Here is a 25,529-nt window from a genome sequence, read left to right as displayed (position 1 = left end):
AGCTTAAGGTAAAAGGAAATATGCCAAACTTGAGGCAATTTTTACAGTACTGATTTTAAAAGCAGCACTGCACATACAGCAATTACAAAGCAACGGCCTTCTTCTCCGTTGGAGCACGTGATCAAAATGTGCCTTTGATGCATCCAGGCCATTCAATTTTTCTATCTTTTGAAGATTTGACTTCTAATTTTAAAGCAAAACAAGGATTTTTAGAAAACTTCTCAAACTTGTCCACACACATTTGACAAATGTTACAATTTTGCACAGAAAGGATTATGAGAAATCCTTTTTCTGTTGTATATTTTTCTGCCTCCATAAAAACATCTTTCGCCGATTGTTATGAAATAAAACAGAGGGCAGCTTTAGAGCAGGCCCGCCACTGCGGGCATTCCTGGACTACTGTTAGACTTGTAAGAATCCTATGTCATGTGATGCTTGTTGCTTTGGGATAACTTGGCAATCTGTCCCTAGGGAATAGTAATTAATCAGATCATATAGGCTTGATATGAAAAATAGAGAAAATAATTACTGTACTTTGGGACATTTGTTCCATTGAGAAATTCCTACCATGCCACTTCTGGATTTTATTTCTATTGAATAGTTTTTTCCCTCTTAACTTTTATGTCTGTCATTAGATTTGCAATTCTGACATTTAGCTAGTAAGCTGATTTAGTGGTATTGACAGCATCTCAAATACTGTAGCTGCAATGGTGTCGCATCATAATCTTACGTCTATGTTATAAGAATTACAGGGCATTCCCCCCCCCACCCGAAACACTCAATTTTCAAACTGCAGATAAAAACTTGTCAAGTTCCTCAAAATATTCTCTTGTTCCTTCTGATTCAACATTTACTACTAGCGATAACCGGCCTGGAAGGTGGCATGTATCACACTTTGTTACGTTGTATAGATTAGAGGGGGCTGGGCCAGTTATCTTCAGCATTTTTTCCCCTTAGTCAATCTCTAGCTACTTAAGTGTATCTAAAAACACAGACAAAGTCCATCTTCAAACGCTGTTTGAAGAATATTGGCAGCACCGAGAATCACTGCTGGTATTAGATCCTTCCTCTTAGCCTATTAGTTTCAATAATAGCAACTCCTTTGGTTAGCCAGGTTTGCCCTTGAAAGGTTTAGGTGGGAAAACAAACAAGTGCTATTTTGCAAGAAATTCGGGCTAAATACTCAGTCATGCATATGCTTAAATGATTTTGCAGAGTCAGAGTGCTGAGAATCCCCCCCGACTTCCAGACAGCTTTGGTTACTCAGCATCTGTGCTGTAAACAGGGGAAGAGAGGGAAAGAGAGGGAGGGAGGGAGAGAGAGAGTGGAGAGAGAGACCTTTGTTTTCTTCATTTCAGCAAAACACGGAGTTTCTACTGGATAACTTGGCTTCATGCATTCTTGCACTGAGACACAAGCTATGTTATTCTCCATCACAGGAAAAACATTGGTTATAATTTGGCAACAAGAACACAATGACTTATTTATTTATTTGTGCTATTAAAGGACTTAACATAATACAATTTATCAGTATTATCATGTTTGCCTGATTGCAGCTTAATCGTTAGCTTTCTTTAGCTATGCAGATCAAAGGGGGAAAAAAGTTTATTTGCCTGCCTTCCTGCATTCAGGGTTCAGTTCTTTTTAACCCATCATTTTGGGATTGAAGAGGAATCTTCATACTTACCAGGTAAACGTATTCCTGCAATGTATCTGAATTTAAAAATCATGCAAGGTCTCTGCTTCTCCAGGTAACTAAGTGTTCCCATCTTGAAGAACTAACAGTTTGTATAATATGAATTAATAGATGCTTGAGAACCGAGAGGACATTTCCAATTAACATATATAATAATCGAAGGTAACTTTTCTTACTCATTTTGCATCCCTTAAAAAATCATCTACACTGTATAAAGGCCTGGTCTGCCATTTGGGAGGTATTTAGTATCCTCTTCATGGGCAATTTTAATTTCAGAAGATTAAGCCTATGACTCTGTGAAATTCAGATCCTGTATTTCATGAATATCAGGGGTAGGATTTAGAAAACAAAAAAATTAATTTCAAAATCAAGGCTAACTAATTCATAACATTAAGACTTGATCTAAACTACCATCAAGCTTCATCTGCCCAAATACAACCCCTATTATTTAAGCATCATTTTTGCTTATCTAGTGACTTTAAAAAACATAAAAATAACAGAAGAGTAAAATGCAAACGAGTGGAAAAGAGTTGTATGTATCTCTTTTAGATTTTAATTATATCTTGAGACTATTACAATACTTCTTAATGAGTCAGATTAGTTTATGTGGTAAGAAAGTTTTTAAACACTTTTAAAGCAACTGTGAGAGCGCAGCTAACAGAGGCAGCGAACAGACGCAGCAGTTTGTGCAGCAGTGTTTGGGCTCTGACTAGAACTTGAGGATCTTGTTGGAAGTTGTGGGCTTTCTGAGGACCCCCGAGGAACTAGCAGGTGATTGCTGTGAACAGGAAAGGGGAAGCTAAGCAAGGACAACTGCAGGAGGCCTTGACTTCTCCTGGGAAAAGCTCATGGGAAAAGCTCTAGCTAGGAGTGGCTGCTGCTAACGAGCTCTCTAGGTTACCCCTGACCAGAGGAGGTTGGGGCCTTTGATCCCAGTGGCCCTTGATTACGGCGGTCAAGCACCCTGTGAGTCAGTGCTAGGGAGAGGCCTATATAAGAGCCAGGCCTAGAGCGCAGCTCCCAGAGCGCAGTGAACAGAGGCAGCAGTTTGCGCAGAAGTGCGCGCGAAGGAACCTTCGTTTCTGTTCCCTGTGGTGTAGGTTTCCTCAAGTATGGTTGTGACACGCCGCACAGCGCGTTCCCCAGTGGCTGTTGGAGTTGCTGTGTCAGAGGCTGCGACCCAGACTGACCCTCTGACAGTAGATGCGGCTCTACAGGTCTCAGGCTGCAGGGAGTGCTTGGGGCCTCTCCAGGAGGCCTGGGCTGGCAGCCAGCTCTCCTGCAGGAGGTGTGCTGCTGTTGACGAGCTGTGTCATCAGGTAAGGGAGTTATGGGAGGAGGTCAGTAGGCTGCGCAGCATCCGAGAAGCAGAGCAAGAGATAGACAGTGTATTCTCGGAGACTGTGCAGCTTCGGGAGTCCCAACCCCCTGCAGCAGTGGAGTTGCCAGAGGGCTCTGTGCCGTGTGAAATGGTACATCATAACACCGTAGAAGAAGGCTGGAAACTGGTCACTGCTCGTGGGAGGAGAAAGGCTCCTACTCCTCCCGAAGACCTGAAGCTGAAGAACAGGTTTAGTGCCCTCCAGGATGAGGAGGAGATGGGCATGGCTGCCAGGGAAGTACCTGGGACAACAGACCCTGTGCCCTGCCGGAATGCTTGGAAGAAGCAGCAGGTGATTGTTGTGAGGGACTCCCTGCTGCGGGGGACGGAGGCATCTATCTGCCGACCTGACCTCATGTCTAGAGACGCTTGTGGCCTGCCGGGGGCTCGTGTGAGAGATGTCATGCAAAGACTGCCTAGGCTCGTCCATTCTTCGGACTATTACCCACTGCTGCTCTTCCATGTGGGCGCCAATGACACCAAGGGCAAACTGGAGACCATCAAGCAGGATTTCAGAGCTCTGGGGATGGTGGTCAAGGGTCTGGGAGCCCAGGTCATCTTCCCCTCAATCCTGCCAGTGAGGGGGATGGATGAGAGGAGGAGGAGACGGACTTTCCAGGTTAACGACTCACTGCGCCGCTGGTGTTGGCAACAGGGTTTGGGTTTCTACAACCATGGGACCCTGTTTGAAGATCGACAACTGCTGGGGAGAGATGGGATCCACCTCACGAGGCGGGGCACGTGGGTCTTTGCCAACAGGTTGGCCAACCTGGTAAGGAGGGCTTTAAACTAGGAGAGATGGGGGAAGGGGAGAGTTATAGTGCCAGGGTAGTTGGCAAAAGACAGCTCAAGTCGGGATGCCTCCAGCAGGTGAATGCAGCCAGGGAAGTGCGCATGGGATGTGGCTATGGAGGATCCTCTTGCACCCCTCCTGGGAAACCTGCGTGCTCAATCACCTCTCTGAAATGCCTGTACACCAATGCACGCAGCATGGGGAACAAACAGGAAGAACTAGAGATCTGTGTGCGGTCGCAGGGCCATGATCTCATTGCCATTACAGAGACATGGTGGGATAGCTCGCATGACTGGAGTGCTGTCATGGATGGCTACGTGCTTTTTAGGAAAGACAGGCCAGGAAAGCGAGGTGGTGGAGTTGCTCTTTATGTGAGAGAGCAACTGGAATGTATTGAGCTGTGCCTAGGGGTGGATGAAGAGCGAGTCGAGAGCTTATGGGTAAGGATTAAAGGGCAGGCTAGCAGGGGTGACACTGTTGTGGGTGTTTACTACAGGCCACCTGATCAGGAAGAGGAAGTTGATGAGGCCTTCTACAGACAGCTGGAAGTAGCCTCACAATCACAGGCCCTGGTTCTTGTGGGGGACTTCAACCACCCCGATATCTGCTGGAAAGACAACACAGCTAGGCACAAACAGTCCTGGAGGTTCCTGCAGAGCATTGGTGACAACTTCTTGACACAGGTGGTGGAGGAGCCAACAAGGAGAGGTGTGCTGCTGGACCTCGTACTAACAAACAAAGAAGGACTGGTGGAAGATGTGAAGGTCGGGGGCTGCCTTGGCTGCAGTGACCATGAGATCGTGGAGTTCAGGATCCTGTGAGGAGGCAGCAGGGCACCAAGTAGGATTGCAACCCTGGACTTCAGGAGAGCAAACTTTGGCCTCTTCAGGGACCTACTTGGAGGAATCCCATGGGTTAGGGCCCTAGAAGGAAGGGGCGTTCAAGAGAGCTGGTTAATATTCAAACATCACTTCCTCCAGGCTCAAGAGCGGTGCATCCCTATGAGTAGGAAGTCAAGCAAAGGAGGCAGGAGACCTGCATGGATGAGCAAGGAGCTCCTGGCAAAACTCAACCAGAAGAAGGAAGTATACAGAAAGTGGAAAGGGGGACAGGCCACTTGGGAGGAATATAGCAACGTTGTCAGAGTATGCAGGGATGCGACGAGGAAGGCTAAGGTCCGTTCGGAATTAAATCTGGCTAGAGATGTCAAGGACAGCAAGAAGGGCTTCTTCAAATACATCAGCAGCAAGAGGAAGACTAGGGAAAATGTGGGGCCTTTGCTGAATGGGGTGGGTGCCCTGGTGACAAAGGATGCAGAGAAGGCAGAGTTACTGAATGCCTTCTTTGCTTCAGTCTTTACTGCTCAGGCCAGCCCTCAGGAACCCCAGACCCTGGAGGCAAGAGAGAAAGTCTGGAGAGAGGAAGACTTTCCCTTGGTGGAGGAGGAGTGGGTTAGAGAGCATTTAAGCAAACTTGACACCCACAAATCCATGGGCCCTGATGGGATGCACCCACGAGTGCTGAGGGAGCTGGCGGATGTCATTGCTAAGCCACTCTCCATCATCTTTGAAAGGTCATGGAGGACAGGAGAGGTGCCTGAGGACTGGAAGAAAGCCAATGTCACCCCAGTCTTCAAAAAGGGCAAGAAGGAGGACCCAGGGAACTACAGGCCAGTCAGCCTCACCTGCATCCCTGCAAAGGTGATGGAGCAGCTCATCCTGGAGGCCATCTCCAAGCATGTGGAGGACAAGAAGGTGATCAGGAGTAGTCAGCATGGCTTCACCAAGGGGAAATCATGCCTAACCAATCTGATAGCCTTCTATGATGGGATGACTGCCTGGGTAGATGAGGGGAGAGCAGTGGATGTTGTCTACCTAGACTTCAGCAAGGCTTTCGACACTGTCTCCCATAGCATCCTCATAGACAAGCTCAGGAAGTGTGGGTTAGATGAGTGGACAGTGAGGTGGATTGAGAAGTGGCTGAATGGCAGAGCTCAGAGAGTTGTGATCAGCGGCACAGAGTCTAGTTGGAGGCCTGTAGCTAGCGGTGTCCCCCAGGGGTCAGTCCTGGGTCCAGTCTTGTTCAACTTCTTCATCAGTGACCTGGATGAAGGGACAGAGTGCACCCTCAGCAAGTTTGCTGACGATACAAAACTGGGAGGAGTGGCGGATACGCCAGAGGGCTGTGCTGCCATTCAGAGAGACCTGGACAGGCTGGAGAGGTGGGCGGAGAGGAACCTCATGAAGTTCAACAAAGGCAAGTGCAGGGTCCTGCACCTGGGGAGGAATAACCCCAGGCACCAGTACAGGTTGGGGGTTGACCTGCTGGAAAGCAGCTCTGCGGAGAAGGACCTGGGAGTGCTGGTGGACACCAAGTTAAGCATGAGGCAGCAGTGTGCCCTCGTGGCCAAGAAGGCCAGTGGTATCCTGGGGCTCATCAGGAAGAGTGTTTGTTGCCAGCAGGTCGAGGGAGGTGATTCTCCCCCTCTACTCAGCCCTGGGGAGGCCACATCTGGAGTACTGCGTCCAGTTCTGGGCTCCCCAGTACAAGAGGGATGTGGCACTACTGGAGCAAGTCCAGCGAAGGGCTACAAAGATGATTAGGGGACTGGAGCATCTCTCTTACGAGGAAAGACAGAGAGAGCTTGGCCTGTTTAGCCTGGAGAAGAGAAGGCTGAGAGGGGATCTTATCAATGTGTACAAGTATCTGAAGGGAGAGTGTCGAGAGGATGGGACCAGACTCTTTTCAGTGGTGCCGAGCGACAGGATGCGAGGCAATGGGCACAAACTGAAACACAGACAATTCCATCTGAACATGAGGAAAAACTTTTTCACCGTGAGGGTGACAGCGCACTGGAAGAGGTTGCCCAGAGAGGCTGTGGAGTCTCCTTCTCTGGAGATATTCAAAATATGCCTGGATGCGATCCTGTGCAATGTGCTCTAGGTGACCCTGCTTGAGCAGGGGGGTTGGACTAGATGATCTCCAGAGGTCCCTTCCAACCTCAGCGATTCTGTGTGATTCTGTGTGTAATGTATTTGAGTTATGTAAACTAAGGAGTATTTCAGCCTAATAAGCAAATAGATGTTTCAGCATTTTAAACAACAGCTAATAACAATGTGTCAAACCCACAAAATCCTTATAAGTTGAAAAGGAGTAATGTTAAACACCTTTCCTCTAATTAATTAACATGGAATAATGAGTATAAGTAAATATGCATTTATTTGAGCAGGACTCAAGTTACAGTAACTTGAACCAAGTAGTATGAACTACAGGAGACTATAGTCTCCTCTCTAGACTAACTGTTTTTCACCATTGAATTTATTAATATCTTAAAATTCCTAGTCTTTATCAAGGGATCTTTTACATAAGGCAGAGAGCAATATATTATAATATTATGATATTCTGACCATTAAAGCAAAGTAAAAATAAGTAATAAGGAAAATAAGTGACCTGGAAACAAAGATGATCTGAATTAGATCTTTTGTAGCTGTTCAAGTTTTATAGTATTAAGCATCACAGAATTAATTTTTAGAATCTTTCTCGCAATGCCACTGCCACCTTGCCATTAAATGTTAAAGCTGGTCACTGAAAGGTCCCCTGGGATTGTTAGCAAGAATGGATACACCATTTGACTTCACACTGAGATTTACAGTTATGACCTTCCACAATTCTGTAATCTTCCCGCTATAACTACCAGTTAATAAACAGCAATTAAAACACTGGAAACCTGCAGTTCTTTGTTTCTGACAATAATGAAGATGAAAATGTAGGAATAATTAGAGCAAAGAATGTGGTTAGCTTTCATTTTTTTCCAGTACGTGTGCTACAGAGGTCATTTAGTACCAATTTTAGAATAACAAAAATGAAAGCAGATATGAAAGAAACTATTTTTTGCAAGTTTTGTTTATTAAAGTGATTTTTATTTTGATATATGATGCCCTATTGTCATAACAATAGATGCTTTTGTTTGAAAAGATTAGTGACATCTTTTCATTGGTGAGATACCCTTATAATCAAGATTTTAAATTATACTAGCCTGATATATATATATGCATTGCATGCAAAAAGATCTGGATATTAGATTGTTTGCAAAATCTTTGCATTTACAGTGCACATATTACAATATTTTTCCTTAGACAAAAACAAAATGTCACCTTCCCAACCTTTAGAATTCTTAAAAGCATGCATTCCTGAGAATTTGGTAGTAATAACCATAATCTATAGATTACATCGACAGAATATTCTCCATCTATGGTGATAACTGGCATCTGTAGGCAAAAGATCTGAAATCCAGCAAGGGGGCAAGTAGATCCCATATAACAGTAGGACAGTAAAACTGTGTGATTGCCCTTGGCTTCTATCTTAAGAAATCATAAGAGCCTTTGAAATGTTTGCTAATTAGCAATTTCTAGAAGTATCTTCTGATGGGGAGGAGAACCCAAATAACTTTAAACTCATGGCTTTAAAGCCTTTCCTTTTAATTGGCAGGTGCTAGATGACAGGCAGTGTGGAAGGGAAGAGAGATGTTGCTTTGCCTTATCCTCACAGTGCATAAGGAATGCAAACAGGGCACATACTGCCAAGTACAACTTAAGGGATGCAAGTGAAAGTAGAAAGCGGGATTGCCTTTTCTTTGCTTGATCACATATATCCATCCAAAAGATCAGAGTGATATGAGAGAGGAAAATCATAAATAGCATTCTTCTGGTCAGTTATTTCTTCCAACTCTGCTAAGTCAATTCTTGGAGGTAAAACATTACCATAGAAAATTGGGAATTGTAGTTTAATTTGTCACTAAATTATAGGCAACATTTTCACACAGGGAGAGAGTGGAAGGGTCAACGGCCTTTTGAAGAGGAAAAATTTGAATTTGAATGTTCCCTGCAAAAAACTGAAAGTTAACAATCTTCTGCAGCCAGAAGCATACTAGGATCCAATCTCTGATCACACTTGTTGTCAGCTGCATGAAGCAAGGAGCAAGGGGACAGCAGGTTTTTTGCTTTAGGCTTAGGAATAAGAGAATTAACCAGGTTTTTCTTTCCTTCCTGTTTCTTCATTAAACAATGTAACAGTTCATTTTGGATTTCGTACATTTATAGACATCTTTTATGTTACTTTTATTTAAGAATAATTTCAGGGATACTGGCTAACGTCAGGACATTCCATAGCAGTGGGAATTTGTAAATCCAGGAGACTGCAAACCTTTGCATTAACCAAAATGTCAGTACCTGTTTTTCTGGAATATTCAGAAAATAGCAAACTTAACTTCCTCTTTCATCACTCTAAAGAGTCCGTGTGTCTGGAATAACATACAGCCACTATGTATATTACGGTGGTCAAAGCTTGTATACTGAAGAGGAATTTACTGAACCAGAACCACCACTGGAGTTGATTGATATGGCTACATTGGTTTAAACAGAATGACAGTTATGTATATCAAGTGAGAATTTAATCTATGATTTAATGCAGGCTAGGATGTCAGTACACAAAAGATAAAATTGTTCATGTCTTGCCAGGTCCTACATGGTAGTACTTCAGCTCACCTTAGAAACTGAAACAATTTTAACCAAATTAAGCAAGAGGAAGAATGAGCTCAAAATTTGGCAGTTTGATAAATTTTGGAGTCTGGCAGTTTGGAGTTGGCAGTTGATAAATTATTTTTTAATCTGAAAATATTTAACAAGAATTAAAATCTATAAAAATGCTTATATATGCCAGGTGATGTTATATTGCTGCATAGGTTACTAAATACATTTTAGTTTGGTTTAAGGTCTGGGAGAAAAATAGCAATGAAGAACAGTTCAAGATAAGTCATCTCTCTACAAATGCTCAAGGATATTAAGAGATATTTCTGTAAAGGAAAAGACTGCTTGTAGGTGACATTTGAAGGATAACAGATATCAAAAGAACTGTGAAAGGTTTAAAAAGTAACCCTCTCGAAACAGAGTAGGGAACTCTTCAGGAAAACCAGAGACATGTGCTTTGCTGAGGTTAACTGAAGAAGGCAAGCCTGTTCAGCTTAAAATTGCAGAGTAGTAGGGCCTTTAGGAAAATAAATGTGTGAAGTACTTTTAAATGTGTTTCCTGGATCAAAAAGCTTTGTTTCTGCTGTTAGTTTAAAGAACACCCTTCCTTCCAAAGGCTTGTGTGATTGCTGCGTATGTCAGTGGCCACAGCCATGGAAAGAATCACCGGTTCTAAAGTCTGTCAGACTTTTTAAATAAGAACAGATGCTAGATCATTATATGGTCTACAGCTGTAAATATTACATGACAGATGAAGTTTTACATCTAAAAACCTCAACAGATGGGTTCAGAGAGATGTTCAGAAGGGGACAAAAGCATAGCTATCCCCATAGCTGAGAAATCTCACATGGCAAGAAATAAAATTTTATTAAAAAAAAATCAAAAACCTAGTGCTGGTGAATTCTTTCCAAACCTCCAAATAGGTGTAAATATTTGGACTGGAGTTGTCATTGCTATTGCTTTCCATACCAAAAATATTTACAAACAAAAGTTTCCAACGCTGATGTCGCACAGCACGAGCTGTGACTACCCCTATTCTGCTCTCTTCCAGAATAGGCACAGAGCCATCTTGAGCTGAATAAATCATTGAACGCGGTAACAGAAAAAAATGAGGCAGCTTAGCTCTAACTTTTTCAACAATTCTCTGGAGAAAGTAAGTGTCTGGTGACTCTGTTTGAACTAAACACAGAACTTGGTAATAGCTCCCGATCTCACAGTCTAAATAAAGAGGTAACATGATGTTTTGGTCTAAACACAATTAACAAAAGCCAGAAGCGAGCTCAAGCTTAGAATTCCAAGCAGGTTTCCCTCAGCTTTTCTAAGACAGCCCATACAGATTGACTTAAACTTGGCATGACCACTTTCACCAAGTCCTGCAACTCTTTGCGAGTATGAAGAATGCATTAGCCACAGATGGTTACAATAAGTAGTTTTGCTATGAAAAATTTAGAGCCCTGACTGAAATATAATAGACTTTCTAAAAACCCTTCAAGATCCTGCAGCTTGTCAAATCTCTAGAAGACCAATAACTCTGAGTGCTACTACTGACACCTGAATATAGCCCAGTTTAGCTTGCGTTACAAAATGGAAAAGGCCCTCTCGTGCTTAATCTTCAGAGCCAGCAAGGTACATGTTTGTTATACATTAGCTTTCTTAATCAGAGCAAACATTCAGAGAGCTGTCTCCCTTTTTTGTTTTCATCTCCTTTTTAAAGAACTGCATAAAAACACTTTAAAAAGCAAATAATTAGGTCTGTGATAGCATCAGCTTTGTGGCTGTCCAAAGTTTTTCTATGATTGGTTTGCTTCTCGATGTCGAAAAGACTGATACGGTCAGCTCTACCTTCTTATATCTGTTCAGATGTTGGAGATGGGGGGGACGCGTGTGCAGTGCACAGGGATGAAAGAATCTTTGTTTCTATTGGGTCAGAGGATTTGTAAGACCTTGAGATTCATTAATCTTGTTGATCCTGACTATCATATTTGCAGGAATATGTCATTCCTAGACTTCTGGAGATGGTATTTAAGTGTTTAGCATGAAAATAATATAGTTTTGGCACACTTGGCTTAGTTTCTGCATTATTTATGATTACAACGTTCTTTTCTATTATCTATTCTACTCAGTAAGTAAATATTGCAGAATAATTATTTGAGTAAAAACTTTAATATGGTGTGATTCAGCACTGTGTATGTGGAGGACTCTCATTATTGTTAAATTCTGAGACATATGCTAGCTGTAACTCCATAAAAATTTAACATTGTAAGATAAAGACCAAACAAAAGGCGCCTCAAAACACAGTATTTCACAAAATGATTGCAACCTTACTAATTTTTACTCTGCTAGTCTGCAAACCTGAAATCGATATCAAAGCCTTTTTTTCAGGAACCCAAGAGAAAAGAGTCACTAGAGAAGAACTTTGGGTAACGGTAGCAATAAGATCTGCACTAAAATTTCGTTTGCGTTCCAGAAGGAAGATCAAAGGAAAACATTAATCAAAATGAAAGATTTCCCTGTTCTTCTGCAACTAGCATGATTCAGGGGTACCTGAGTCTAAGCGCTTCAGTTTCTTAGGTATTTTTCTTTAAGGTTAAGCTAGCTCATGACTCTATACATTTATCCTGAACTTTTTTTTTTTTTAAATTCCTGTGACATTAGTGCTGACTACTAGCTTTTTAATTCGAATACAAAATAATAGGATATAATATTTGTAAAGCAATAAGCATAAATGTAGTGCCATGGAAAACTGTAACATTCGTGAAACTTTATTCTTTGCCCATTGTATCATCATGAGCATACAAATAAGTTTGAGGACAGGGAATCAAAAAAATTTGGATCCTGCTCCTAGCTATTTTGCAAAATCCCTCTGTTGGTAATTCACCAAATTCTGTTTTTCACAGGTTATCTACCTTTTAGAAGAAAATGGTATCATACTAATCCTTAGTGGGCCTAATACATTACTACTATGAAGTGGTTAGTATATATTGAAAATGTTTGCTAATTATTTTATTAAAAAAATATAGACTGTTTTCAGGATGTCAACTGTACTGAACTTTAATGATCAGTACTGAAATTTTCCATGGCATGGGTTTAATGAAGATTTATTTTTATTTTCTTATCAGCAGAATGATTTCAGCACAGATGGTTTGACAGTTTATGACTAACTAGAAAAAATACATTATTTCTTTAAAAAAAACAATTCTTGGCATCTTTGCTTTGGAAAAAAAGAAAAAGGAAAAAACCTTCTCGAGAACCTTTGCTTCAGAACGCAGACCCGGGATTTGACAAATGTGGCTGAGGCTTGTATCCAAGGCTGCTTTTCACCATCCCTGGCAGAGTCTTCTCAAGGGCATTTGTGCACGCTCTCTAGAGATGGCAATTTTAGCAGCCAGCTGCTTTGGGGCTTCCATTCACCCCTTTCACTGGGCGCCCTTGCAATTGCGGCTCTCAGGAAGATTCATGAAAACCCTTCTCAAAACAAGCAGTTTACAAATTCAGTCTTTATCTGAGCTACATTATGTCATTACATAGTTACTAAAACAACAAATAATATTTGCATTAATTTGACGAGAGGGTCACAAAGAGGCACTTCTGGTGACAGTTGTTCTGACCCTTGAGAACTTCCAAAGTGAAAAGACAAAACAGTACGACATGGCTGGATCAGGGAGTTTTCAGGAGGCCACCCAGAAAATGCTGCACGCGGCTGACATGCGTGTTAGGTATATCCGGCCTTTCATTCGCAGGCCATCGCTTCAAAAGGAAGTTAGGAAGAACTGTGTATATACACCTACAGATTAATTGTCCCACTGCAAATAACAATTTTCTCTAAATAAAGACATATTACATAAAGAAAATGTAATCAGCAGAAGGAAAAGGGGGAACAAAAACAAATAATATGGCTTTCATAATTGTAAGAAGTTGAAAAATAATTTTGATTAATATAACTAAGCTTAAAGCACAGATAACTGACACTTGAATTGAAAGCCTGCACCTACCTTTACTTCAGACACTGGCAATGTAGAAATTAACCTTACACTTTTAGGAAGGTTTCTTTCTTTCTTTTCTTTTTTAAACATTCCTTTTAAAATAATAGCACTTAAATTAAATTTAAAATTAAAAACCCTTCTAAGAAAATACTTTCCTTTTTATTACATGTACATAACATACCATGCAAGTACAGTGCAGGAGTAGATTCTGAGCACTTACCAGTGTAAATCCTTCATAATCATTGCAATTTTTCCAGATACCACCAAAACTGAGAGCAAACTAGGCTCACACAGTGGTAAGGGTGGACGGTTAGAGAAGGTCAGTTACTGAGATTGTTCTGCTAAAGACTCCTATAATTTCATGTAAATAGTGGTACTGTTATTATGTAAAGAATGATATATTTGTCGTCCTCTTGTCAAATTCTTTGTTATCATCACATCATTTTGTGGCAACAAACAAGAACAGATGGGAAAACATATGACAGGCGTTATCAGATCCCTCTTCTGCTGGCAGCTGGCACCCGTTTAAGTCATCACTGAAAAACCCTTTTATTTGACATTTATCTTCTACAGAAGTCTGGGGTTGCATCATCAACAGTCTTTTCTTTGGAAGAAAGAATATACAACCAGAAACAAGGTTCACATCTGCATGAAGCTAACTCTTGATCTCCAGTTCTTGGCTATTTGACTACAAACACCATAATAATGCTAGTTTCACAGATTCCTTGCCTATATTTTCATTCTACATATAATACCTTGGGGGTACAGAAAGTACTACTTAAATTCCTAGGACCTTTTTAATATGAGTAACTCCTAAGTTTCCAAATGAATTTGTATGGGTAGCTGATACCAAGTTAAATTAGTGAAATTAATAAGCTCAAGCTAGGACTTTCTATATCATGCCAAATGTGAATTTGCATAATTCATGTTCAGATACTCTGTTGCAATTTGCACTTTGAAAAAATACTAAACAGTAAATTAATCATAGCATTTTAGGACCAACTGAAATGTAAAACTGCAGTTTACAGAATACAAGTAAATATCTTAGCAGTACAAAAATATATGCATTGGCAACCTCAATAAAATTTGTTTTGACTAAATTTAAAAAGAAAGCAAACTTTTATGAACAGAACAGTTATTGAGCTATACGATAGGGTTACAAAAGCCCAGCAACGCTATACATTTGAAGAGATTTAAACTCTCAGCAAAGCACAATTTCCATGAAGAATGTAGCATATGGATTCAAAAGGAAATGAATGCAACATTAATCTAGAGGTCACATTGAAACCTTCTATTTATTTCAAAACCCTACCTCATGCTGACTTTGTAAGACACTGTGATACCCAAATTATAATAGAGAATTAAGCTAGCTGGCATATATTTGGATCTGTACAATGAAACGCTTTCCCATTCTAACTCTTGGTTAGGTCATGCTCACAGAAGGAGAGATGCAAGACAGAAGAAACTTTCTTTTGAATGCAGATGCGTCAGCCAAACCCCCGAGCTGGGATGCTAACAATGTAAATCAGCTCAAAATGCCTCTCTAATGCTTCCCATTCTAATAACCATTCATTTTTCTCAAAAGAAAGAATATCATGGAAAATTCAGTATTCTTTGTAGAAGAAAAGGCTACCAGAGTCAAGAGCTAGCAAAAGCACTTCTGTTGAGAGAAATGTTCATGGCTAAGCTCCTCACGGAAGCACGTACAAGCAGCTGCTTTCCCTAACAATAAGGTCGATCTCACATCTCCTGGTTTTAAGCCAGGATGTGAGGTACTACTCTGAGACAAACTTGCTTCAGCATAATGTTCCCCAACCTGAAACAGAGATATAATCTGTACTATGGAAAAAAAACAAAACAAAACAAAACACACAACAACCCTCACCCCCACCCCACACTTCATGCTGAACTCGGCACACTTCTCCTTCTGGCCAAGCACATAGGAAAGTAGTAACAAATGCCTGTGCTCCTACACTCTTTAACATTTTATATGGCATGAAGGAAACAAAAAGTCACAGTCTCAATACCAAGAGTCACCTTGCTGTATTATTAATCTACCTCAGACCACAAGTTCATGAAACTGCCTTTTCAGCTAGTACTGAAATGATATTAACCATCAAGTACCCTAAGTGAATGGAAATCTAAATCTAATTTTCCAGCAGACTCCATTTATTGAATAAAATTTACCATGTTACATTAAGTTACATTATTGCTTTAAAAATGACACCATTCACAAAGAAAAGGTCGAGGAACAATCCACTGTGTCTGGGCTATTATATATTTTCTAGATAACATCTGACAATACCATATCACTTGGTGCCCAGGCTGTAATATCAGGATTAAAGAAAAAGTTTACAAAGGTTCTGCCTGCGGTGCCTTACGGCGAGCATGTCAGAGCACACGCCAAGGGGCTCAGGCACCGGGCACCCACCTTGGGGAATTGCACGTGGGTGTGTGTCCCCAAGTAACTCGGTAGCAGCACGCGCGCGGGGCTGGGGGGCAGCTCTGCAGAGGGCTCTCCAGCAGGCCTGGGCAGGACGCGCTGCCGGCAGCCCAGCCATGTCGCACGCAGGGCAACGTCAGGCGGCCGTGCTTGCTCCCGCGCCCGCCCTCCACGCGCTCCGGAGCTCCGCCAATTCGGAGGGCAGCTGGAGCCAGGGAACGAGCCCAGGCCCCTACTCAGAAAGGAACCCAATGGCGAACACAGCCGAACAGAGATCTACTGTTAGCTGCTGAGCACTGCCGACTGATGCTGTTAACTAACAGCTCAAAAAGACTGAATGTGAAATGCAACGGAGGATGCACACTGGTATCAGGAAAAAATATTTTTAGCCATTCCCACTATTTTCTAGCACCTAACATGTAACCAACCATTATCTCCTGTCACGTCCTTCAGCGCAAGGGCTGTAATAAGGATGGACTCTCATGAAACTGGTTTTAAAACTGCCCGGAGACAACCCAGCTTGTTATCATATTATCAGAGACATTAACACAGTAGGATTCAAATGATAGAATCAAAGGAGTTTTTTCTTCTGCATGAACCTGTAATCTTAAATCAAACCAAAAGACAGGACTGTGTGACTTAGTTTTTTGTTTTGTTTTGAGGTAAAACAGGTTTTATATATATACATGTTTTCAAAATAATTTTTATTTATTGTTGGAGTAAAAAGGGATTTAAACTCTCTTTTATTAAACACATCTTCCTTTAAGAATCAGAACTGTAGCTTCCAAGTACCTGGTATCTCATGTGTGAAATTTGTAACTTTGTATAGTGAACATCATCCTTTTCCTCTTTTCTGTTCAAGTAATAACAGCAATTAAGTACTGATTCTTGCCAGTACTTTCTGAATTAATGTAATTACATGTCAGCCTAAAAATCTAGCCACAGAGACACAATACAATTGCCTCCTTATGAAACTGTAATGAATAAAATCAAACAGAAAGAATTCCAGTGGCAACAATGAATAGTAGCAATCTATTTCATCTTATATTACACTGACTGCTTCATATAATTTCATTTCATTTCGACTTAAAATAGAGAATTCTATTGTCTGCTCTGTTGCCATTTCTCTTGATATTTGAAATATATTTAATTATACAAGGTCACATCTGAAGAGATAAAGCTCTCTGGAGAGAAAGAAATTGAACTTTTCCATATCAGATCACTTCTCTCTCCAGAAATGAATTCTTTATTACCCCAAAATTACATGATATTATCCTGAAATGACATGATATGTCTTATTTCTCATCTAGCACATTCCTAGAATTAGGCTGGAGTATAAAAGAAAACTAATGGTTCTGAGAATTGGCTGCTCCAAAGGGTTCATTCTTTCATTACTCACTCTCTATAATTGGCAGGCCACAGCGGGGGAAGCAGCAAGTTGCATTTAGAGACGCGAGTTATGGCCTTTTCTTTACGACGTTGCATAAAAAATTACGGCAAATTATAATAGCTGTTACGGATGCACTAAACCTGCCAAAGGTCTGTTTGTGCTAAAAGGTTTTATTCCAAATTTGAAATTTAGAGAGCGTTCTCCAGTCGTCCAAAGGCTTAGAAAGAGTATTTGCAAAGGAATGGCACAATTGGAAAAAGTATAATTTATGAGAAGACAAATGTCACTGAAGAAAAAAGGACTCTCAGAAATTTCTTAAACTTCCATTTTTCTCAGGTTATGAATGAAATCAAACATTAAGCAGATCCACCTCATAGTTAAATATCTTCACTATTGATGCATTTCATTAAACATGATGCGCTTTCTGAACTCTACCTAATACCTACACGTGTGAATATAATAAAACTGCTATTCCCATTCTTCCCCTAGAATTTTTTGGTTCTACTTACTATGGTTTTACATGGAAGTAGTTTTGTTTCAAGGAATTTTATCAATTTTTTTTAAAATGACATCTAATTGAACTACCTTAAAAATATCAACAAGAATCTCTATAAAATATAATTGCTTACCATTAGTACAGTTTTATAAATTTATTTGTCCTGTTCTCCAAAAGCAGGAGTCAAAAAAAAAATGAGAAGAGGAAATACACAAAAACACAAATATGTAAAAAATACACAAAATATTATGTATATATGCATATGGGCGTACATGTGTATACAAATCTTGTAAAGTTTAACGTTATGCCTGGTCTGGTCACCACTTCTACCAGGTTAACCCATAGTCATAAGAATGAGCAACGTCTCGAAGCAGTTTAAAAATAAAATTTCCTTATTACGAAGGCTGTTCAAACCCTAACAGGAAGTTTTAAATTGAAAAAGACAAGTCGGTTTATACTTGACTGCCTGATACCCTTATAAACTATAAATTCTCTGGATAAAATCCAGACTTCACCTGGACTGTGCAAGCTGTAAAGGTGAGGAAGCTGTAAATGTGCACCTCTGAAAGCAGCAAAGGCAGAGCCCTTCTGGAGCCATCCGTGGCCTGGGAATGTCCGGGCCCTGCACGCGTGCTGCCATGGTGCGAGTCAGCACCAGGCCAGTTACGGATACTATTTTTATTATTAATCCACAACATTTTTATATCTGCTAATTGTTTAAAACAAACAATTAGCAAGCAACAGCTGCAGCAAAAATACATTTACACATCAAAGGTGCTACAAATAGCGCATTCAAAGTACAAAGGAAACAAGGAACTGCAACTTAGGGGAGAGTAATTTTTAAGCCTGGGCACTAGATTACAATACTCTCTTCCCCAATGCTCATGTTTTTGAAAGATATGCAGAACTAGCAAAATCAAAAGAAAGTTTTTTGAAAGCTGTAGGTACAAAATATAAAAGCCCATGTTCTGCCAACTAATTCACAATAGCATGTCCTGTCGCAGCATGCCCACAGCATAGGACAAGAAGGAAAACTGGGACGAAACTGCCTATTATTACATTTTTCTAATTTCATTAACACAACTAGTCTTTAATAAATAGTTGGAAATCTTGTTACCGCTAATATATTGTTTGAAAAACAGATATCCAAATTCTTACAAGAGACCAATGGAGCTACTCTTTAATATTTCTTTGCAACAAAGCTTTTGAGGCATTGTATTGTGCATGAGTTTGTGCTCAGATGCTTCAAATTTATTGCTGTTTCTTATTTATATTTGCCTGTTTAGCAAAGGTTAGCAAAAACAAAACAAAAAAATAAAAGGGAGACGTAGGGATAATTACACACTGACTTCTTTGAACAGCTTCAAAACTGTTTAGCAAAGCTAAAAAGTTAAAACAGATATGCAATCCTAAAATCTGAAAATGGGTCAGAATTGTTTTCATTTCTAAGAGCAAACTAAGATGCAAGGTAAAATGAACAGGTTTTTTAAATCACTTCTCATCTCCATTTTATTTAATTACACTGTTGAAGTGTTTCAGTGAAACTGATGATTCCCCACAGAAGAAAACAACAACTGATTTTCCAGAAAGCCTATTTTCCAAAGAGGAAACATTTCAATCAAAAAATTATGAAGATCTTTCTACATTATTTTCACAAGAGAAATGATTTTGCTCCTTCAGCTAACAAAAGCCAAAATTAACAGCTTTGCTGTAGAATCTGTAAATGGCAGTCAAAAATATGCTATGGAAAAAGGCAGTAAACTTCTGAAGCAAGTACAACATTTCTTTCTGTGTTTATAGTGATTGACGTGTTCTGTATACAATTACAGTATGAACAAAAAATAGCAATAAATAATGATAATTTGATCTCAGAATATATATTATCTAGTAGGAGATGAATTCTTTGACATTTAACCTTGCCATTGTGTAAATTACATGAGGTTCTTTAATTTGAAGTTCAAAATTCTTCACGGTAAAAGTTATTTTCTCATATACATAGTATCACATGTACAAATTAAGATCTTAAACAGAGGAAAAAAAAACAGAAAAAAACCAGATGTGATAATTTATAGTCAATACTTAGAAAGTGATTATGAAGTTTTATCTAATGTTTCCTTTTTTCTACTAATCCTTCATGTGTTTCTAACACACCATGAACTTGGCATCCTTTATGTCTAGTCTAACTCTATTCCCTTGCAGATCATTTGGGTTTGTATTTGTTGAACATTGCTTAAGCCTACATCTTCAGCAGTAGTGTTTTCAGATGCTATTCCTCTACAGTAGATCCCAGACCAAAAGGAAAAATAACCAGAAAAAACAATACATTTATTTCACAGAAGTGAAATAACATCCCACAATTCATGGAAACGGAAGGGGATCAGAATTTTGCAGACCCAGTTGTCTGTGGTTCTTACTGATTGTGACAAAGAAGGGGAGAAGGAGGCAAAGACAGACTGCAAAAACACACTATATATGAGCTTTTGCTAACGCTTTTGAAGAAATGCTATTTTGGATTATTTAATTCATCTCTTACCACACAGAAAAAAGTTCAGAACTGGACCTTGATTAGCCTACAATAAATTCAAGACAGGACTCCAGATTTCTACTTGTGAACAGCAAAACGCAGCCCTCAATCACTAAGTGTATTAATAATTAATATGCTGGTCATTTAACAGCAAATTTTCATCATGATACCTCAATAACAGTAGAAAAACTAGAAAATGTTTTCGATTAAGCTCAGTCCCTTTCATTTTCTTAAAACAGCAGCATCTCTCTTTCCATAAATATTCTTCTTCCATTAAAAGTTTACTCACTGATCTATATTTCCTGCATTCAGACTACACATTCAGAAATGATTTTCTGGAAAATAAGAGTAAAATAACTCTGTAGTTATAAAGCAGGGAAAATTTCATTCACTTCAGAGAGATTTACATGCATGGAAGTGCTCTAAGGCAGGGCTACACTCCCAGTTTAAACACACCTGTCTGAAAGAGTAAAGCGGGATTTTAAGGTATATTGTTCTAATTTTATTTTTAAAGGAATTTTTAATGTATATCATTTCTCACCTTCACTTTTAAATTGAGTAAGTTTGGAGTAGAAGAGGCTTTTTGTGGGTTCAGTTAGTCTAGCATCCTCTGTTTCACTGAGCAGTAGCAGGTAATTTTGAAAGCAGATGAGAACAGAATAAGTTCACCTTCAGACCTTCCCACACCTCTCTGGTTTCTAAAAATTTGCATCTCAGAAACCTCATGAGGTAAAGGGCATGCCTACCCGTTTATTGACCCTCAGTGGATTTCCTTTAAATGTTTCCTGTCTCCCTCTGAATCCATATAATTATTTAGCACCCATAACACCTGTAGCAAGCCATTTCATACCTTTGAGCATTCATGTTACTCTTCTATGAACCTTTCCCAGTTCACCTGTGCCATTTTCCAGATGAGAGGACTGAGCTGCACACAGGATTTAACATGTGGATGGATCAAGGGAACACTTAGTGGTGTAATGAAGTTTCGTGTTCTTCACTCAACTCCTTTCTTAATTTGCTTTTTTTGGCCACTGTTTCAGAGTCAACATTTAGCCTAAATTACTATAGCAAGTAATCATAGTTTTTAAGTATGCAAATAAAAAGCCAGCAGACATTTCTAACTAATTAGCCAGATAAAACAGTGATGACCTTACATGAAAGAGTGGAAACAGAACCCCAGTGATACTAGCTGTCCATACTTCAGAAGATATTATCTGCTTTTTTCATACCTTTAGGTAGGTATCAGTGAGTTTAAACCACACTGAGAAGAAAGAAATTTCTTAAAACTCCCAAAACTACAAAGGTATATAAGTCAGGGAATAAAATAAAAGTTTGAATCACAGGAAACACGATCTGTATGATAAATACTATGGGAGATGAAGGCCTAGATCAACATTTTACATATGCCCCAGAACTGCAGGCACTGTGTTCAGAATTCCTTTTAGTCAGCACAGCATCAACTTCTAGTCAACAAAACATCAGAGGGCATTTTTAAGTTGCTACATATTTTCTGCAGCCAGTTCATTTTTAATATCTAACAAATATCAATTTTCTCCCTTTCTTTGAAGAAGTTACCAGTATGAGAAATGACACAGAGGACTCATCATATCTTAGACTATTGTACAGGGCTGGTTTTTCAGATGGCAATTCTCAGCCCCTCCTCCTCTCTCTCCCCTTTGAGAAACAGTTATTAAACTTTTCAAAGCTGTGTAGAAATGTGAGCTAACTTACTCTTACTCTCCCTTATCAAAGCCTTGGATTTCTGGAATTGTCAGCAGACCTCAGACATGGCTGTCATTGAAATTATTTCCCTTGATCACTGCTGCTACAGCTTGAGGTGCCATACTGCAACACCAGTCACACCGTCAGGAATTGTCTCGTCCTTTCGTTCTCCAGTGGCTGAGCTACCACACAGCTTGAGAAAGCGTCATAAACCTCCAGGATATACCGAGTTCTGGCTGGTTTTTCTGTTAATGAATTTTGCACATCAACCTGTTTCAGCTCCTAGGATTCAGATGCTTAAGGCATTTCTTGTGAGAAAAACCCTGCCTCCTCTTGATAAACTCTCCTTTCTAAACAACAATACATGGACAAGCTCCTTCATCAGGTGCATACATATATCAGTCCTCCAAATTAAAATCAAAACAGGAAAAAATATCTTTTCATATGCAGGTAACATGCTCTGTAGCTATTCTAAAGACAAAGCAGTATTATTCTCTGTAAGACTGCTCACAAAACAGTCTAGCTACTTCCATGTATCAGCAAAATTTTCTTTTAGTTGTGCATCATGCCTAAAAAATTTCACCAGAGCTGGAATTAAAAAAAATAATAATTTCAACTTCAATATTTTAAAGTCTGCAAACAAGGTAGGATACAAGTTAAGATACTCTCACTTTCCATGAACAGGCCATGAATTTCCCTAAGGATAATCGTGTAGGTAGATGAGTATTGACACAGAAGTCTGAAATTTCACTCAAAGGAAAATACATTTTTTTTAATGCTCAGCATTTGTTCTAAAGGTCTAGTTCATAACATACTATTTACTTAGAAGTATATAACAGACTGGTTGGCCTTTGAAAGCAAAAGAAAACTCCGAGTAACATCCAGCGTAAAAAGCATCTCTTTCATAGGCCCCCTGCAACAAAAGCAGAGCAAAGTTACATGCATTCAGCTACTTGCAGGAAGCTGATACCAGACTGGTTTTCAGGCTATACCAGACTGACCTTTTTAAGAGAACATATTATCTGGTGTTATTGCATCTCATAAGCTCAGATGGACTGCATTTTTAAAAGGTCTATGAATAACTAAATTTCTACTGAATCACGTTATTGAAAGGAAGGTGGCACAAGCTTCTTAACACTTCAGTGATTTAACTTCTTCAATTACGGTTGTAAGCACAGTGCATATGCACATAGCTACCTCATATACTCAGTCTTCTTTCTAGTCTATAGACTTAGGCCAGACTCTGATATTGTACTATACAGAACCTACACTCACAAATGCATTCCTTAATACAGTAATGTTACATCTAGAGTTCATACCTGTGTAAGGATAGAATAACAAGCAAACCAAAAATGAAAGCTGCAAGCCTGTCACCCTTTTGAGCCAACGGGTAGAGGGAGGTATAGCCTGACCACTGCCACCAAGAAGGACAATCTGCCCATTCACATGGGAAAGATGAAAAGGAAGCAGCAGCAGCAAACAGCCTGAAGAAAGTGTAGAGAGGGGGGCAGCTCAAAACTGAAAGGAGTGACTTCCAGTAGAAATGGAGGGATGTGTGACCAAGGTAAATCCTGGCATAGATATACCAGCCACTCAATAAAGAAAAGTCAGCACAGAATATCCATGACACGATGAAGGAAAAAAAGACTCTAGATGAGGAAAAGTTGTACTATAGCTCAAACAGTTCATACCATCAGAACCCGGCCGCTATCAGTAGGGCAAGAGCTGGAAGTTGTTGAAAGGTGTTGGAGGGATGCCGAGCGGTAAATGCCTAAGCTTTGTGGCAGAAGCCAGCATCAGCTCACTGGAGTCAAAAGAACTGCTGCCACACTGTGGTAAACTGTAAAAAAGGTGATTCCTGTCTGTATAAAAGTAGCCTGAGGGAAATTTTTGGTCAAAGAAATTTTTTCTTAGTGATCAGCTTGCTTTAATATAATACCAAAATTATTCAGAGAAATTTGCTATGGTGTGCAGCCTCACAATTCACCACCTTGGAAATGGCTGAGCAGTCACAATGCCATGTTGATGTAGCAAGGGATAAGTCAGGCAAAGGAGCTGGTTTGTTGGAAAGATGACAGTTTTTGACTCTACGCTTCTTAGCATAAAAATCAACAACAATAAAAAAGGAATATGGTAATTTAATAGATATTTAAATAAAATTTTGTAAACACTGCAAGAGTATGGAATACAATGATATGTACACTAGCCAAGAAGCTGAAACAGTTGTTTCTTCTCTAGGACAAAAGTTAAACCAGTTTGGAATGATTAAACAACCCTTAAAATATAAAACTGCAGCATATTTTGAAATAAAAATATTTTTTTTCATTAACAAGGTGCTGAATATATTTTTCAAACAACCCTTCATTTAAAGTTGCTGATGATGCTATGAAAAGCAAAGAATAAGAACATTCTATATGCTGTCTTACATTCATTATAAAAAGACTGAAATATATACGTATACACATACACACATATTATCTTTACACAAAAATTCTTCTAGTATGTATATTTACCATTTATTTGGAAAATGCCATTTATTTGGAAAAAAGAAAGGAAAAAAGCAGTATACTTTGATTAGTAATTACAGATTGCCTTTAGGTGTTAGACTTTTATGATTAGCGATCGCTCAAAACTGCTCCCAAAAGACCCAACAAGTTCAGAGAGAGACTTGAAAAAGTGATCTGTTGGTAATTGCCACAGATGCATTGAATTAACTGAGAAATACCACAGGAAACAATTTTTTAATATTTCATGAAACTTTACAAGGAAGTGTCCAGCACTGAAGCAGTAAGGAGATGAAAATCAAGAGCCTTGAGAGCGCGCTTATCACTGCAGGCTACTGAGAAGAAACACAGCTCTGCAGGGGCAGAGGCCTGAACCACCGAACAAGCCTCCCTCACCTGTCAGCTTACTGGGACACCCTGAAAGGCATCTTCCTCCAAAAAACAATCCCTAAAGATGAATTCTTACGGGATCAACAAGTACTCTCCCCAGCTCCCTCCAATGCAGAAGTTGTTCAATTTACAAATGAAGTAGTACCTTTTCTCATTTGCAATGCTATAAAGTCCAGAACTGAAATCAATTTGTATTTGTTCTTTTTTTTAGAATTGATAGAAAATGTTCTGCGGCTGTAACTCAACTAGCAGTTTTGTTAGCTGAGAGTCAAGCACTATTTTACACAAAAGAGAGTTTATAACCTATGATTTTCTGCAAAATATGTTTTGACTATGCAGAGAGACAACAGAAGTATCATATTAGACTAAATTAAATTATGATAAGAACTGATCATATTTAATTAATAATTAAATTCGCAAGTATATCTAATATAAAAAATGGTGCTTGAATTTGCTAGATGGACAAAAACTGTTTTAAAATTGGATGAAGGAAAAGCATGCATCTTTTATATTCAGCAGCAGTGTAAAGTTAAATAATTCTCACAGATGGAAGGAGATATAGCAGAAATATCTACTAATATGTCATGCTAAACTGGATATTATTTTGTCTCCTATCCCCAGGAACTGTAATGGTATAATCAAAGATCTGTCATAAGTAGAAACAGAGGCATTTTAAATAAAT

General features: G+C 39.5%; 1 protein-coding gene across 1 annotated transcript in view; it reads right to left on the bottom strand.

The window, feature by feature from the left end:
* GALNTL6 (polypeptide N-acetylgalactosaminyltransferase like 6) overlaps nucleotides 1–25,529 on the bottom strand; it is a 547,745-nt gene that overhangs the window by 176,580 nt on the left and 345,636 nt on the right. The gene's annotated exons all lie outside the window — the stretch shown is intronic.

The sequence above is a fragment of the Apteryx mantelli genome, chromosome 5 (assembly GCF_036417845.1).
Source record: "Apteryx mantelli isolate bAptMan1 chromosome 5, bAptMan1.hap1, whole genome shotgun sequence".
In the NCBI taxonomy this organism is placed as follows: Eukaryota; Metazoa; Chordata; class Aves; order Apterygiformes; family Apterygidae; genus Apteryx; species Apteryx mantelli.
The sequence above is the reverse complement of the archived record's forward strand: the minus strand, read 5'-3'. Positions and strand labels throughout refer to the sequence as shown.